Source organism: Cryptomeria japonica, chromosome 9 (assembly GCF_030272615.1).
Source record: "Cryptomeria japonica chromosome 9, Sugi_1.0, whole genome shotgun sequence".
Lineage (NCBI taxonomy): Eukaryota > Viridiplantae > Streptophyta > Pinopsida > Cupressales > Cupressaceae > Cryptomeria > Cryptomeria japonica.
The window spans coordinates 165,395,841-165,415,746 of NC_081413.1; positions in this window are offsets into that span (position 1 = coordinate 165,395,841).

Here is a 19,906-nt window from a genome sequence, read left to right on the forward strand (position 1 = left end):
GGGTTCACCAAAATGTGTAGGGGAAAAAGCGAGACTAGGCTAACATGTCCTAATCCTACCTTTTGACACACATTGTGGAATACGAAAGAGCCTAGAGGTATCACACAATTGGCTACTTCTTTTTGTGGAAGAGAGAGCCACGGGCTACCTATTAGGATTTCTATTCCTTTGTTGCAATTGAAAGATAAAATGATGCAAGTTCAATCCCTAACCCCAAAGTGCAAGTATGAACTAATAACAAGATTGCAGAATTGAACTTAAACTATGGAAAGCTATAAACACAAGGACAAGAAAAGAATGTAAATGTGTACCCGGAGTCAAAATCTGAGTGAAAATGTTCGGGATGGGGGCACGGGCGCCACTGTCCTGATTTTGCCCCTGAAACTGCTCCTGAAACTGCTGTTTTGCAACCTGGAAAGCTGTCCGAACTGCCGAAAACTTGCTGTCTGACAGGGGGACCAGGGCGCCCAGCGCCTTTTTCCCAGGGACCAGGGCACCTAGCACCCCTATCCTAGCAAGACCAGGGCACCCCACGCCCCTGTCCTGGTCTTTTGCTCTGAAACTTGGTGTGTTGTTCAGTCTCCGTCTGCTTCTTCTGGATCTGCAACTTGCGTCGTCGTCTGAATCCCGAAATCTGCACTTATATCTGAAAAGGTGTTTTGGGCGGCTATATAGGGTTTTGCCTTAGTCAAACCCCCACTTTGGTGATTTCCACCTCCACGAATAGCCAAGTTGTATTGTAAAAGTAATGTGTGTGCAGACCTTGTGTGTGTGCAAGATCCTAAAATGCAAGTAAGCAAACTAGAGCAACCTAGAAAGTAAACCCTAATTGCTTGTAAATGATAATGTAAATGCTCCAAATCAAGATGTAAAGTGATCTAAAGCATGAATGCAAGTGATATAATGAAGCTTATGCAAAGACATGAAAACAACATGAAATCATACCCAACCCCAAGGGAGGGGTACAAACCAATCTTCAGTCGGTGATCCCCTATTGCTCTTCAATGTCTTCCAAGCCCTAAGTGGATGAATGAAATTGATGAATGCTTGATGGATGAATGTTGAATGTTGCTGAGGTCTTCAAAGATCTGCTCATTTGTTGCATATGAGGTTCCTGAAAACAAAATTCAGATCCTTTCAAAATGAAGAAAGAGAGCTCTTATGTATGAAACCCTAGGTCTTAATTCCAACTTTTGGCTGACCTAAAGATTAAATCTCCCACCAATTTCTTGGGGTTAAGCTTTATTGTATGATTGGATCGCGCTCCTAAAATTTCAGGAAAAATGTCCGGGACCGTGTGCACTCCGGGTGCCACGGTCCTGACAACTTTTCACCAAATTTTCAGGGCCATCAGATATGATGATTTTAGAGTGAATCCCAAAGTTACAGGTGATTTTGAGATGTTTTGACCCCCAAAATCAAGCCCCCAAGCTCAGAATAGGACCTAATTAGGGTTTTTGATTAAATGATGTATTGGAGGAATAAAGTGAAAGGGGCACGCTTTAATGAAAGGGCCCAACTTTATGATGAAATAGGACCTTAGACCTAATTAATTTGATTAATTAAGTGCTAAAGGGGAAATGCATTGCAAAATGCAAAATGCGCCAAGGCGGGTGCTAAACTAGGTGTGAAATTGTACTGCTTTAGCAAGTGCGTACAATTTACGACGTTACAGTCTCCAATCACTATTTCCTACACACCTTTAGAAAACCTCCTAAAGTGCGTAAATCAACTTCAATCCATAAATAATATTCGATAGAGTCATCGAATTGATGCTTTCACCGAACTCTATTAGTGAGTAGAAGATAGGGGTAGGACCCCTAACTTGCTTCTGAGATACTCAAAAGTGTCCCTTGGTAGTGGCTTTGTGAGATGTCTGCTATTTGCTCCTTTGAACAAATATATTCTAGCACAACTTTCTTCTCTTGAACTTCTTCTCTGAGATAATGATACTTTATAGAGATATGTTTTGTCTTAGAGTGCATTACCGGATTCTTTGAAATGTTAATAGCACTAGTATTATCACAGAATATAGTTACTGGCTCAGTAACTTTCTCATTTATACCTTCCAATAGTTGCTTGATCCATGTTATATTTGTACAATTCAATGTTGCAGCGACATATTCAGCTTCAGCTATTGATTGTGAAATGCATCCTTGTTTCTAGCTAAGCCAACTTACTAGTCTTTCTCCCAAGAAGAAAGCTCCACCACTTGTGCTTTTCTTGTCATCAATGTTTCCTGCTTAATCAACATCAGTATAAACTTTTAAATTAAAATCATTCCTCTTTTCATATACTAAGTCATAATCTTCAGTGCTTCTCAGGTATCTGGAAATTCTTTTGATTGCTGTCATATGGGTTTCTTTGGGATCTGTAGAAAATCTTGCAACTATTCCTACTGCATGTGCTATATCTGGCCTGCTGTGAACAACATATTGCAGTTTTCCAATCATAGATCGGTAAAGTGTCTCATCAACAGATACAAATTCATTATTCTTTGATAGTTTACAGTTAGTAGTCATAGGAGTACTTACAGGTTTAGAATCCTCCATTCCAAATTTCTTCAAGATTTCATTTATGTACTTGGATTGAGTAATGAAAATCTCATCTTTCATTTGTAGTATTTGTAAACCTATAAAATACTTTATCTCACCGATTAATGACATCTCAAATTCTTGCACATTTCATTTCCAAAGTTCTTGCATAGAGAATCATTTCCACAAAAAATAATATCATCAACAAATATGGTTGAGATCAGTATTCCATTGTCCTCGTCATTCTTCATGTACATATTGTTGTTTTCACTTGTCCTTATAAATCCAATCTTGATCAAGTATGAGTGCATTCGCTCATGCCATACTCTAGGTGCTTGTTTCAGACCATATAAAGCTTTGTTTAATTTACATACCTGATCTTTACTCTTGTCTTCAACAAATCCTTTAGGCTATTCAATATAAACTTCTTCTTCTAGTATACCATTCAAAAATGCAGATTTAACATCCATTTGATATACCTTAAAATTTTTGAAAGCAGCATATGCCAACAATGTTCTTACTCCCTCAAGTCTAGCCACAGGTGCAAAAGTCTCACCATAATCTATTCCTTCTTCTTGAGCATAACCTTTGCAAACTAGTCTTGCTTTGTTTCGAATGACCTCACCTTTTTCATTTAGCTTGTTTCTAAAAATCCACTTTTTATCGATTATATTTTTGTCCTTCGGTCTTGCGACCAAGGTCCAAGTTTCATTCTTCTTGATTTGATCAATCTCTTCTGTCATAGCATTTACCCAATCTTCCTCTTTTACTGTTCTCGGTTCAAATTCAGATATCAGATATGTGTTCTGTCTTAGTTTGCTCCTTTTCATCATTGGATCATCCTTATCTCCTATAATCTAACTTGATGCATGATTTCTTCTGACATATTTGGCTAATATAGTAAACAAGATGAGAGGGGGGGGTGATCATACAAACTTAATCTTCAATATATTCAATAGATCCAACCTCAGTAGCTTATACTTCAGAATACATAACCAAAACTGTAAAACATTCAAACTCATGAACAGATAACATCACAACACATATAACACCAGATTTAACATGGAAACCCAAATAAGGAAAAACCACTGTGGGATTTCGGACCCACTAAGAAATATACCCTTCTAGAGTATGCTCGGTTAAAAGCAAATCCTGTTAAAGATTACAAACACATTGCTAGATGTGACCCAGTTAAGGGATTTCCCTCAACCTTGTTAGAGTCTTGCACTTTGTTAGAAGTGACCTTGTCAAAGGATTTCAAACACTCATTTAGAATGTTACCTTGCTAGAGGGTTTACAAATAAGACTGTTAGGTCCACTTAGTTAAGAGATTTCCTATCACTTACAAAATAAACAATAGTAATCAAATATATCTGCAGCTTCACATCTGAAATGCTAAATCAGATTCTTATTTTCTCAAAATAATCTTGTCATAAGACTTATCTAATCCCTTGATGGGCTTGCTGGGCTTCTCAATCTGTTCTTCAATCAGATCTTCAAGCTTCTGAGCTCGGTAAACGTTCTTGTAGCATCACTGTGCATATATTTGCCTGCCTGCATTGTTTATCAACAATTCCTTATTTATAAATAATTTTCTGACCGCTTAATCTCCTTGATCACATTTCCCATGATCAATCTTAGCCATTAGATCATCAAACTTGACTAGGTTCAATGTATCCTTCGATCTAAAAATGTTTTACCTCACCTTGGAACTTGCATTCCTTCCTAGGAACTTGTGCTAGGTTATTGCGGTTCAATCTGTGCTGTAGATCTTCCTCCTATATTTTCATTGCCGTAGATTCTTAACAAACTTCTTACGTGACAAACCAATCATTTATTCATCTCCAGCTCATCAGCATCCTTCATTAAATAATGTTTTTATCCATCCAATGTGATCTATTATAACCTGGTTGTTACTCGGTTAATACTGAGCTTCGCTTGGTAGACATTCTACCTTCGTTAACCGATATCGATAACCTTAGGGTTTACCAACTAGGTACCTTAGGGTTTACCGACTAGGTTCCTTGCTTGGTGACATAATACAGTATTAAACTTATAATCAACAACATGTGTTGGATATCAAAACAATCAAAACAACATGATCTCATCATTGTCTAACTCAGTAATAGTTGCCCATTGAATAACTTATATCTCCCCTTTATTATCACATTCTTTCTGTGTCATTTACTGACCTCCTAATACTCATCAACACATACTTCTCAAGATATGGAAACATCATACTGAATCAGAAAATCAATTTCTTGACATCAATGACAAAATAATATTATTAAGACAATAATCATCCTTCTTTAGTTATATCAACAATCTCCAACAACCTTCTCAATATCCTTATTGAAATGCCAACAATCTCCTTTCTATTTTAATGCCAATAGACAACCCATGAAAGATGAGGCAAAATAACTAATCTACACTTACATAGAAAATTCCAAATAGCAGAACCAAAAGGCAAACTTCAAACTTTAAAAATATACTCTCTTGGTCCATTATTTAAGTATTTAGCAAACATAAGTTGTGCCCAAAAAGAACTAGGTTTGTCATACAATTTCCAAACCAACTTAGCACCTAAGGCTAAATTCTGATTTTCTAGGCTCCTAATACCTGTACCCCCAAATTCCTTAGGCGAACATACCTTATCCCAAGCTACTAAAGGGATTTTTTTCTTTCCATCTTTATTATTATTCCAAAGGAAAGCTCTAAGAGCATCCTACAAACTAACAATAACATCTTTTGGAGACTTCAAAACAGACAAAAGATAAATGGGAACAACATTCAAAACAGACTTGATTAGAACAATTTTACCAGGCAAAGTTAACCTCCTATGATTCCAAGATAGAATTCTTTTAGAAACAACCGAAATAATCTTATCCAAAAAATCAACCTTATCCTGCTTAATAAAAAAGGGAATACCAAGGTAAGTACATGGAAGATTTCCAGATTCAAATCCCCAAAAAGACTGCAATCTATATTGAACCAGTTGTGATGTATTAAGGAAGAAAATCTTTGACTTATCAACATTTACTTTTTGACTAGAGAAAGATGCATAGTTATGTATTATCCCCTTAATCACATTAGCCTCACCCAACAAAGCCTGACCAAATAACAAGGTATCATCTGCAAATAGACAATGGGAAATACTTTATGGAACATTCAGAATCCTAACTCCCTTCCAAAGCCCCCCAATTTAGCAGCCTTAATAGCCCAACTAAAAGTCTCCGCTAGGAGAATAAACAAGAAGGGAGAAAGGGGATCCCCCTGCCTCAAACCCCTAGAGGAGGAGAAAAAACCACAAGGGGAGCCATTGATTAAAACCAAAAATCTTGCAAAAGAAATACATGCATGAATCCATTTGACCCAAGCCTTGGAGAAACCTAATTTCTCAAGAACAACATATAAAGCCCCCCATTCTACTCTATCATAGGCCTTCATCATGTCTAATTTAAGTATCATGGTCGAGATTCTTTGGGTAGAAATAGAATACAGCACCTCGTGTGCCACAATTACACCCTCTTTCGTCTCTCTGCCAGGAACAAAACCACCTTGCTCCAAAGAAATGATCCTAGGTAGAATTTTAGACAATCTTAGGGAAATTGCCTTAGTAAATATCTTATACAAAGTGTTACATAACGCAATAGGGCAGAAATTAGCAAATGTCTTAGTAACCTCTTTTTTAGGAATAATTGCAATCATTGTAGTATTAAGCTCTTTTAAAATAGACCTATTTCTCCTAGCTTCCTCAAGGGCCAATAAAACATCATTGCCCACAAAATCCCAACACTTCTGAAAAAATAAAGGAGTAAAGCCATCTGGCCTTGGAGCTTTATCCGGGTTCATGGAAAAGACATCACTCTTAACTTCTTCCAAAGAAAAAGGAGACATCAGCATCTTATTGTCTTCCCAAGAGACTAACGAAGGAATATTTGAAATAATATCATTTTCAATATTTCCATGTTCTGAAGTTAATAATGACTTAAAAAACCTAACTGCCTCTGAAGCAATATCCTCTAGCTCTGTCAATAAATTTCCATTTAGACACTTAATACAAGATATCCTATTTCTACATCTTTTTATCTTTGTTGGAGAATGAAAAAAAATTATTTTTTTTATCCCCATCCGAAAGCCATACCTCTCTAGATTTCTGTCTCCAATATATTTCTTCTCTGGATAACACTTCCTCAAGCTCTACTTTCAGTGACTTCCATTCATCAAAAACATGAGGCACCATGTCATGCTGAAGCACATGAGTATTAAGACATTCAATCATATCTTGAATCCCCTGTTTCTCCTGAAAAATGTTCTTAAAATGCATGATATTCCATTCTCTAATGTTCCTCTTCAAAAAGCTTAACTTCTTGACAATCTGAAACATACGGGACTCAGAACAGAAAGGAGCAGAATTCCACCAATTCATAAGCAGATGCAAAAATAAATAATCCCTAAACCACATGGGTTCAAACTTAAATGGTGACTTAAAAGAAGCCCTGTCCTCAAGAATAGTAAGGGAAATCAGAAAATGATCAGAACCCGAAATTGGGATAATAGAGGAAAAAAATTCTAAACTTGAATCTATCCAATTCTCAGATAACAAAAACCTATCTAATCTCTTAGCAATTTGAGAAAAATACCTTCTCATATTTGTCCAAGTAAAAACCCCATTTTGAGATTTCCAGTAAAAAAGACTCATATCCAAAATGAAATCCCCAAAATCATCCATAATTCTTTTATTAGGAAAACCCCCTCCCCTTTTTTCACCCAAATAAGTGATCGCATTAAAGTCTACCCCAAAGATGACCAAGGACCCATGCTTTAAAGGAGAATAAATTCTCTTTAATTCACCCCGTAGCTACCTTGAATACCTATCAGAGCATAAATATTAAATAACCAAAATTTAACCTTCGAAACCTTACTGAACACCAAACACAACATCCAATTTGTAGTAGATGCCACTAACTATACCTCGATATTATAATTATTCCAAAGCAATGCCAAACCTCTTGAAGCACCACAAGCTGGAGAAGAAAGAAAACTCCACCTTCTCCAAGAGGAAAAAACCAAAGCAGCAGACTCCTTTGACAACTTTGTTTCTTGCAACATAACAATATCACGCTTAACTAAGTCCATATGAGACTTAATCAAGTGTCTCTTGTTGACATTTCAAGAAATGATTCTCATTGTCCTCGAGGGGAGACCGAAGCTCCCCTCTTCCCATCACTAATACATTTGGACTAGATTTCCGACTGAGGTTTCCGACAGAGAAGGTATATTGTGGCCAAATTTGATTTTTTTTTGAAAAAATGCCCGCATTCGTCGTAATTCCGATGGAAATTAACCATTTGGTTTCATTGAAGAAGGCATTAGCAATGATAATTTTCTTTTTTTCAAAAAAGTGCTCGAGTTCATCATAATTCCGACGACAGCGGCCATTACAAAATAAAAAAAGAGGTGGGGAATTCATTTGTGAATTGCAATCCCGCGTAGGCGTCCGTGGCGACTTCAACCCCCAAGAACATCAAACCCGTGTCGAAGGTAATCCCACGCAGGAGGTAGATTCAAATTGCCCTAGTTTTTAATTTTATGTTGCAAAAAATATACATGTGGTGGTTAATTGTCCTCGTTTAATCTCGTAAAACCATAGAACTGTGATTGAGGAGTGAGCGTTCAATTTTGTATCAGCAATCCCTTCCTCCCATATACGCGCATGTTGATTGTTCACATGAGATCACATCTCTTTGTGGCATCGTATCAAATAATTCATGAGCCTTGTCCATGTTTCCACATTTTGCATTCATGTCAAGCAGGGCATTTGCAAGTACAACACCTAACAAAATTCCTCTATCCGTTATGCTTTGATGGATGTCCATACCCTGTTCCAAAGCTTCCATTTTTGCACAGGCAGGGAGGATGCTAGCAAAGGTTGTGGAATTTGGCTTTATGCCTTCCAATTTCATTTGCTTGAAAGTGTCTAAAGCCTTTTTGACAAATCCATTTTGTGCATATCCAGCAATCGTTGCAGTCCACGAGACAACATTTCTTTCAGGCAATCTATCAAATAGTTCATGTGCCTTGTCTATGCTTCCACCTTTTGCATACATGTCTACCAAGGCAGTTACAACTACAACATCTGACAAAATTTCTCTATCATTTATGCTTCGATAAATGTCCATACCCTATTCCAAATCTCCCATTTTGGCACAGGCAAGGAGGATAGTAGCAATGGTCGTGGAATTTGGCTTTACACCTGCCGATTGCATTTGCTTGAAAGTTTCTAAAGCCTTCTCAACAAATCCATTTTGTGTAGTTGCAACTACATCTGACAAAATTCCTCTATCTTTTATGCTTTGATGGATGTCCATACCCTGTTCCAAAGCTCCCATTTTGGCACAGGCTAGGAGTAGGCTAGCAAACGTAACTAAAGAAATGCAATGATCAGCTCCAAAGACATCAAACCACTCCTAACAAAACCGAGAGTCTAAAATATGATAGGGAATAGTGTGAGCTGTCCTAAAATAAAATATTTTATTTTCAATTTCAACTAAAACATAATTACTCAGCCATTTAATGTTATTAATAAGTGTTTAATTTATGAAAGAGATAAATGGTTGGCCACAAGCACATGAGTTACTAAATGCACACAAATAAGTGAATTTGATATTCAAAACTATCTAAAATGAATTCAATTCTTGTCCATTAGTCATTTATGTTTGCAATAAGCATCTTTCTTTGTTTTTCTTAATCTTTATTCATAGTTATGTGCATATTTCATGTTCTATAATTAGGATATCAATTTCTATGGCTGAACACTAGCATGATGTTTGCGTTGTGGTATAGATACGTGGAAACATAATTATGGGATTGTTATATTATAGAGATCATAAATCTAGATATCGCATATTAGTTATAGCTCTTCTTGGATTGAGTCTAAAGTTGACATACAGTCATAAAGCCATTATTAGCAGATCTATCCATTTCTAGTAAAGACAATTGAGAAAGTCATTTTGATATTGAGATTTTCTTATCTGTTTACCTATTGATCATTATTAAGCCATAATATTTAGGTCTATTTATCTCTCTTGCAAAACCTCTGTAAGTGTCCTAGATTGTCCCTACTACTCACTCTTCAATTCAGAAAAATGGAGTTCTAAAGATTTGTTGCACAAGATGGTATTGAACGTATCAACAAGGCTAGCATGGAAGGAATGTTCAAGCTTCCACTTGTACAACTTACAACAAATGATTTGTTGATAGAAGAAATTCTTGAAATAGGGATACAATCAAAAGACAAGTAAGTACATACAAACCTCCTCAGTTGAAAGTAAAATCTGTGTATAAAAAGAGTACATTGAATCCCAATCCATAAACACAATAGAGATACCGATGGAGACTTAATTAGATGTAGCATGTCGCACCAAAGTTGTTAGAGTATGCTAAGCTAGTACATAATGTTTTGTAAATCCACATTAGTATTTTACCCAGATCATTGTCTACCAAAACTAACTATAGTAATCCTTTTGAGGATTAATTTCATGGTGCTAGATCTTCATTTAGTTCCACTTCTTGTTGGAGATAAGAACAGTTATTTCTTGAGGTAGATGAATATCCCATCAACAAAGGACAAGACCATTTCTAGATTATAACACATTCTACTCCAACAAAAGATCATGGGGGTTTCACTAGAGATATTGAATAAGAGATAGACTTCTACTGCTGCATTAAAAGCATTGGCATGTTCTTCATTTATTGATGTAAACTCTCTGTGACGCCACCACAACCAACAAAGGTGTAAAAAGTTGTTTGCAATGCATGGATTTTTAGGATTGTCCTTTGAGAAAATAGAATTAAAGTATGGAAGCAGGATCTGCCAGCTCCTGAGGGAAAGACCATGTCAGACAATAATTTCTATTTTCTTGCCTGTGAAGAAAGACCATGTCAGATAATATCAACGAACAACAAAATAAGGAGACAATTGCTAGATTGTGGTCTAACTTGAAAAGAAAAGGTGATGGAAAATGTTATTGTCCATGCAGAATTTGTAAGGGGTTAAAGACTAGAAGACTTCTAATCAAAACAGTGAAGAAACATTGTAGGCTACATGGTCACATTGAAGGTGGACATGATTATCCTCCATTGGTAGGTTTTTCATTATATCATTTTGACAATTTATATACATAATAAATCACGTGATGATGAGATCATGATCACGGTTTATTTATGTATATCAATTTTATATAGGTCGAGCACCCCGAAGCACATGGTATGGATCAACACAACCCTGAGAATATGATTTTTGAAGTGGATGAACATGGAGGTGTGAATATTGAAGCTGAAGATAATGATCCCATGGAAGATGACGATCATGAGCCAGAAAACACAATTGAAGATGATGGTACAAATACATTGATCCATGACTCATTTAGTACTCGCATAGCTGATCATGATGATGAAGATGACCTTGATGTTGTTCATGATGTCCCTCTACTTGAGAAGGCATCTGAGGCCCTTTATGAAGGCTCGCAGGTAACTCTTCTCTCTGCTATATTGTTGTTGGTGAACTTGAAGGTTATGAATGGTTTATCCAACATAACAATGTCACGTATGTTAAGGCATGTCATATATGTCATAATAAACTGTGAATCATGTTGTACCATTAATATTCTTTATTATAACAAATTATATTTTGTTGTTGTAGATTGATAGGTGAGTTTTTATTACCACCATCAAAAATTCTACCTCGCTCATACCGAGAATTATCTTCCATTATGAAAGATATTGGAATGGAGTATCAAGAAATAGATGCTTGTCCCAATGATCATATTATATATCACAAACAACATGAATTTCGAACTGAATGCCCTAAATGTCATATCAGTAGATATCGAATAGATCAAATAACAAAAAGGGTTCCTCACAAGGTTCTTCGCTATATTCCCATTATTCCACATTTGCAATGATTATTCAAGTGCACTAGCTTGGCACATTTTATGGATTACCATGCACGCAATAGAAGTCAAAATGACATTATTTGAATGCCTGCAAATGGTTCAACATTTATGGAAATAGAGAAAAAGTGGCCACACTTTAAAGAAGAACCTCGTAATCTCAGGCTTTCATTGGCAGCGGACGGTGTCAATCCATTTGGAGAGATGAGATCTGTTTACTCAGTGTGGCCTATTTTTGTTATCAACAATAACATTCCTCCATGGATGTCAATAAAGAGGGAGCACATAATGTTGGCAATGATTGTTCCAGGTATTTTATCATTTAAATATAGTCGTCTAAATTTAATTATAAATATTGTAGTAAAATGGTCATAATAATTATGTAATGTTTTTGTTCATTTGATTAGGTAAGTACCAAGTTAAAGATATGAATGTATATATCGAGCCTCTTATCGATGAGTTGTTGGAGTTATGGAATGGTGTCACTATGTATGACATCTCTAGACCAATAGGACAAAGACAATTTCAATTCCATGTGATGCTTCTATGGACAATACACGATGCCCCAGGGCTAACACATTTTTGTGGTATGTTATAGTGTTTAAGTTGTGCATGAACATTATAATTCAAAAAATTATCATATTTAATCCAATTATACATTATCTTGTAGGTCTTCAAACAAAGGGAAAATTTGCATGTCCTGTTTGTGGTCCAAAGATGAATTCTCATCATTCAAAAAGTTTAGGAAAGCAGGTGTTTGATGAGTATAGGCACTTTCTCCACAAAAATCATAAGTATCAAAATACTGAAAAACATCTTTTCAATGGGAAAGAAGAGAATACATCAAAGCCACGAAGAATGACACCTCACCTGTGGAAGTTGGAATATAATATAATTTATCATCAAGGTAATGCCATTCCATCTATTGGTTTGTCATAAAACATCTTTTCTATTTTGTTTTGTTTATTGATGATGTGATTGATGATCATGAAGGTCATGAAGGCATAAATGACCACCTTCCTAAGGGAATAAAAAGTTATCCCCAACAATTTAGTAGGTTTCCCTACTACGAGCAGTTACAAATTGTTCATTTGTTTGATAGTATGCATATTGGAAAGAATATAACAGAGACATTATGGAAAATATTGGATGGAAGGCATGACAAAGAAAAAATTGTCAAAATATGTAGTGATATTTAGGATTCCAATCATGCAATAATAAATGTCATTCAATCAAATAGCCATGGAGACCAGATTAATATAAGTGAGCTTCCTTGGTTATTAACGGACCAGCAAAGCAATGCTATAAAAGAAGTCATATGAAAAATTCGATTTCCCACAGGATTTGCTGCGAACATGAACAATCTCATATCAAAGAAAAGTGAATTTGGGCCAGGGATGAAAACACATGATTGGCATACCTTCATTAAGGTAATTCATGTTCTTGTGTTTTTAGTATGTATTTAAGTACTGAGCGTAGTGTACTTTTCATTATGTTACAAAAAAATGAAAAGATAATTTTATAATTATTGCAGTGCGTTCTACCTCTATCTCTCCCAGACGACTTCAACAATAATGTCAAGCAAGTCATATATGATCTTGGAAAATACATAAGGTAAGTAGTGATATTTGTTTAGTTCATTGTATAGATATTATATTTGCGATTTGTTTTACTTCTTATGTAATATATTTTTTTGCGTCTTGAATACCTTGTAGGTGGTTGTCATGTAAAGAAATCCATAAAGACAATATAAAATATTGGAAGAGAAAAATTCCTCATTTAATGTGTGAAATGAAAAAGTGTCTACCTCCAGCTTTTTTCAATGCACAATAACACTACCTCATACACCAAGTTGAGGAGATTGAATTGTGTGGACCTGTACACACTAGGTCAATGTGGATGGTTGAGAGGCACTTGAAATTTTTGAAGGCTTTGGTTTGACAAAGAGCACATCCTAAGGGTTCTATGGTGGAGGGATATATGGTATACTAGACTATGGTGTACATTTCTGAATATCTTCCTAAGTTTGCAACAAAGATCCACATGGATCGCATTTGGGATCCCAACACCATTAACAAATTCGAAGGGGAGTACTTGACGGGAAAAGGTAGATTGAGGAAAGTGAGAGGTAATTATAAGATGTTATTGTAGTTAATTAATTCTTAATCTTCAAAATAAATCTATTCTAAGATGTCTATTTATTTTTTGTACAGTTGGTCGAGAGTGAGATGCACTACATTTGTATATTGCAAACAATCTTGATTGGATGATGGTATGGATTGAACGTTGTCAACATTTTGGATGCACGTTAACATGGGAAGGTGTGGCTTCATTGGTTAAAGAAACACATCGTAATGGAGATTCCAATGTTAGGCAAAGGGAAATTGATTTAGCATATGGTTTAAGAGATAAACAGGTATGTATAAATTTATTAATCACCCATATGTTTATCAACTCACAATGCAATAAATTTTACATGTTTGACATATCGCAGGTAAAACACCACAACGCTATGTGCTGCAATGGTCATAAATTTCGCATAAAAAAGTTGGATGACATGAAGAAAACTTGTAATTCTGGCATCACTGCAATCTTTGAGGTGACAAATATTTCATCGAGAAATGACATTCATCCTCAACAGTCTCAAAATCGATACTATGGCATTTTGGATGATATACTTGAGTGTGACTTTAATTCCTTCAAATTAGTTTTGTTCATCATCAAATGGTATAGGCTACGATTGAATAAAAATGACCCTGATAGAACTGTTATTGAACATGATAATGGTTTTATAATGCTAAATACAAGGTCATTTGAACCAGTTGGGGATGAGCCCTATGTTCTTCCAAGATAATGTGAGAAAGTATTTTACTCAGAGGTTCCACATAAACTAGGTTGGTCATTTGTTGTTAGACATGATCCAAGAGGAAGGTCGATAAAGTATAATGTGATGGAAGAAGAAGATACCGAAGAAGAAGATATCAAAGAAGTAGAAGATGAAGTGTTTATTTCCCTTCAAGTGTTCTTTCTTGAATTCTAATGCCATTTCATAGTGGATTCATTTTTTGCAGGAGGAGATGCACATGAGGATGTGCCACAGATGACTACTGCTGATAACATAACATCGTTTCCTGGATCTTCTCGTATTGCTAGTACGGGAACATTGTAGGCCACATTCATGGTGAGCAACGAAGAAATGCTTCCCTTAAAGATACAAAAGGTTCCAGGTACTTTAAAATTATTATTATATATACTCTAATTGTAATTTACTTTATGATCACTCGTTTTGGACTAATATTGATCCCATGAATTTTTTGTAGGCAATGATATTTTCTATAAACATCTTAGTGACATTGCATTGCAGATATTTGGGCCCACCATACATAAAAGGTGGTACATCATATGTGAACTAACCCTTATCCACTTTTGATTTCATATCATTGCTAGAATACTTTTCCTTTGATCCATTTCTTGAAGTGTAATAAATGTAGCTTCAGTTCATTTCTTAATCTAATAGGTTTGTTTTTGCTTTAAAAGGTGGAATGACCAAGAAAAAAGGTTAAAAGATGAATTGACAAACCAAATGGTTGAGTGGTTTGGAAATGACACCTTTGACAAAACCAAGCTCCTTGAAAAAGCTGGCACATATCTAAAGTATGTGAGGGACCAATACAGGACCCATTTGGAGAGGAATCTAAAGTACGAGCATCCCCCCATGATTCCAGAGAGGGAGTGGAAGGACCTGATTTTGGATACCAAGGAGAGAATTGAAAGGAAAAAAGGAAATACAACAGTAGACGCCAGAAGAAGGTACGAGATACTATTAAGAATGTAATTATGTACTAATTAATTACCCTTTATATTTATATAATCTAACATATTTCAAACTTTTTATAGACTGAGTGACACATCAAAGGCAGCCAAGGCAAGGCAAGAAAATAACGGGCAACACAAACTCAGCTCTGGTGGTTACATGAAACTTGTTGCATGAATTGTAAGTATCTCATGTAAACTCTCATATTGTCTCAAAATATTAATAAATTGCAAACATTTTTTTTTATCAAACAATGCAAGCAAAATTCACGGTACCAAGCAAAAATGCAGGGCTCTGAATTCAATAGAGCACCCACAGAAGATGACAAGAGAATTGCCTACCAACAAGGCTATTCAGTCATGGCTGATCGGCTACAAGAATTGAGTGGGCATACACAACATTCAAGTGCATCCGTCACACAGGTAAATATGTTAAATGGAAGTTGTTTCAAATTGAATACTTTACCAATAATCTAATTGATGTTGAGTTCCAACATAAAGTGACTATATTTGTTTTAAATAAGCAAGCAATGATAACAATGTGCATGTCATTGGAATGCAGCCTACTAATTGTGAAACACCACCTGCACATGAAGGTCCGGATATGCATCCTAGTAGTGGAGGTATTCATTTGCTATTCAAATTTATTTATTTAGCTATTAATACAATTAAACATCTTAATTTGTAATTAGAGTAGTAATTAATGTAACCTTTCTTGTTAATATTTTAGAGCATGTAGTTGGTGTTGAGCAAGTGGAGCATGATCTGGGTACACAACCTCAAGAACATGATGTTCCCCACTCAGGTGAAGAGGACAGTGGTGTTCAGCATGTTGAGGTTGAGGCTACACAAAATGATGTGGCCCCATCAGGTAAAGAGTACAACAATTATGTTCTCTAAATTAATGAAATACTTGTAACAATAATACTTTTTTTTTTTTTGAATTTAACCCATTTCTTTGTTATTGCAGAGGACCCCCCTTCGCTTCAGTGTCCTCGTCCTCAGTATAGGACTAGGCAAATGATGAAGACACCGATGTTCCATTTAGTCTTTTCATAGCTTCAAAGAAAAAACAAAGAAAGAAATGATTGTAATCTAACTTATTTGATAATGACTGATTTTTATGTGTTAGTGAATGTAATTATGTGCTAATTAATGGTTATGGATGATATGTGTTAATTAATATTGATGAATGTTGTGTGTTAATTAATGTTAATCAATGTTATGTGTTAATGAACGTTATGTGATATTAATGAATGAATGCTATATTTTATTAATGGTAGAAAGAATTAATGAATGAATGTTATAAGATGTTAACGGGGAATTTAGAGTAATGTTAGGGGGGGGAGGGGCCAAATGAGCTTCCACCTTCACATGGTTGGCCCTGTTAAGTAGAGAATATTAAACTATTCTCAAAACCAAGCAAAGCTCAACAAGGTAACACTTTTCAATATTTTATTACGTTGCACAGTTAATCTTATTGAATAATGTATATTGAATCTTAATTGCAGGGTCCAACAGAGCCAACACGAACAACAACACCACAAGTTGTTGGGTATAATGAACTCCCATATTGTCTTGTCTTTACATGAACAATATGAGTTGCTTCTAGTGTTGATATCCAAGGTGGTAGTGCAAAAGTTATGAATATGCCTCATCCTTGTAATTTTTTTTATTACAACTCCTAATTCTTGAGACTAAACTTTTTGTTCTTGATGTTTTTCACTAGTTGTCATAACCTCTGACTTTGATGCTTGTGCCTTAATAGAACTAGATGTTTCTTGTATGCATACTTGGTCAAGGACTGCATTATGATGCTATAGGGCTACAAACTAAGATTATTTATTGTATTGAGTTGCACATTTGACATGAGTTTCCCTATGACTACTATGCACATTTATGTATATACACTATTTCTAGTTTGTATATTGATATTAATTTTGAGAAAATATTACAAAACTCAGAGTATTCTCCATAAGACTAGAAAAAAGCTTAGATAAATTTCTGCAACGTTTTCTTACAATTACTTGGGATCATTTTTTAGGAGTCCTGGTATCCATTTATAATAGTATGGATGCATACAATCTTTGGACCCTTCAAAAGATAGTTTGTTACAAACAACCGGTCATTTTCAAGAAGCGGTTATAAGTCCTTTTCAGCATATGTGGCTTCCTCTACTTGTTGTTCTGTTGCAACCTCCTGTAACTGCTCCCAAGCATCTTCTTTCTATCCCATATACTTATCTTTCCACTCATGATACACATCATCACTAGGCCAAGTAAAACTAGAAATCTTTTGTTTCATATCTTTAGCTACTCCCAAGTGACTCGTACATGCCCAATCTTTGTTTCTATGAAACCATAATGAGATTTTACTTTTTCAATTTCCTCAATTGTTTGGACAAAAAAGGATGTGTCATCAGTACTAATAATTTGATTGATCCTTAGGGACAAATTGTGGTCCACCTCCTTTAACCAAGTCTTCTCTTCCTTTAGCTGGATAGGACCAATGAAACCTCTTGGAAACATTTCAAATTTATGATTTGAATATTATTTCCTATAAAGTTGGGCTTTTCTTTTTATACCTGCTCCTTCCACGGAAAGAATATTCATCTCTTTTATAAACTCACATGTGGACCTTTGATTGTCATTCTCTTCTGCATCTCCATGAGAAGAACACATGAGCTCTAACTCTTTACCTCTAGGCACCCACTTATTCAGGATTGGTTCCAAAGTGGCTTCTTCTTCTCTCAATTTGATTAAAATCTCAAGAATCCTCTTCATATTTATGTATACATTGGACGTTTTGACTGAGTCAGCAAACTTCAAGATGGTGGCTTTCACCTTCTCCTCATATTTGTTTGCATACAATGTTTGAGCTTGTTTCAATTTTTCCAACTCATGTTGGACATTTTTAGGTAATTGGGAACTAGAAGGCATAGGAGAAGGGGGATATTCAATGATGGGACTAGTAGGAGGGGGTCTTGTTGGAGAGGAGGCTATCATGAGTGTAGAAGAACCACCGGGATGATATTGACCTGCCAGTTGACTCTGGAGTCTAGCAATTATGTTGTCTCTATTGGCTATTCCTTCTTTAGCATCATTGTAAGCTTTTAAAATAGTCTCCAACTTCAATTGGAGATTAACCTTTTCTTGTGCCTCTTTATCTGCCACCGTAACACTGAATTTTGCAGTCTCTAGGACTGTGCTTGCAGCTTCCACTACCCCTGTGTCTTGGACTCTTTTAATTATCATGCCTCCTAAGGGGCTAGAATCTGATGCATCCTTCCTTCTTTTGTTTTCTTCCTTCTTTAAAGACCACATGACAAGAGCAACATTATCTTTGCTGAATGTCACTCCTTCCATAGGCTTTGTTTCTTTCCTCACTGCATCAAGCACTAAGCCATCAGCTATATCCCATTTAGGGAGAATCAACACACCAGCCTTTGCTACCATTTCTCTTCCTTTCTCAGGGGTGATTGCTTTGAACTCCTCCATCATTTCATGCTTAACCTCTTCTTCTACCTGAGTTGTATTTTTAAGAGGTTGTTCACTTTTCCTCTTTTCACATCTAGTCTTGAATTGATCAATATTTTGCTTCCATAGAAACTATATAAAAGCTCTTGATGTGACAAAATTACTGTCAGCTAGGAATTCTTCACTAGCTTGCTTAACAGAAGGTCCATTTCTTGGCCCTTTAACTCACCATCAATCAAATCCATTTCAACATTAGGTGGCTCTTCGGGCATCCCCTCTTGGGTCTCCTCATAGGTATAGGCAATCTCACCGAGACTCCCTAACTACAATAATTGTTCAGCCACATCTTGTTCATCTCCAATGTGGATAGGAGACTGAGATGGAGAATATTGAGGCTCATCAGTTTCAATTTCCTTTCCCACTCTCTTCTTCTTAGGGGAATCCTGGATGTCAATGACATCTTCAATTTTCCTCTTCCCTTTTGAAGTGGAAGGCTCACCTGTCACTGGCATTATCACAATGTACTTTGACCTTTTGTGCATTACATAGTCACCACATGGGATATCTCTAGCAAAGGCAGGCTTAGCCAATACCATCTTAGCCTTATCAGGCTCATTTTGTATTATGGCCTCTCTCTTTTCTTTTAAGGTCTGCATGAGATCTTCAAAATAAAGAATCAGGAATTTTATTTTCTCCTCAAATGGATTGAAGCTAGAAAGGGGGTCATAGCTAGTGTCAAATTGATGGATAAAATCAAGGGCTTTCTTATATGCCACCCACTTCTCCTTCCTTAGTTCTTGCTCATCTAAGCTGAATTTATTTCTAATCAGATCTTCTAGGAACTGAAATTGATGTGGCCTACCTCTGCACATTGCTCTTTTTCTAAACATGCCATTGAAAAAATCCTTGGGGTCTACACATCTTGACACTACAGTAGACAGCCTATATGGCTTAAAGAATTATTCAAAAAATCTCCATCCACCCTTAGTGATCACAAAATGGTGAGCCATGGTAATAGTTGGGAAAATAGTCCCTTTACCTCTATTGGTTAGCTCTACTTCTTGTACTCCCCCAATTTGTCTCAGGACTTTTGCAATCCCTATCTTCAATGGGACCTGATAGGGTAGTA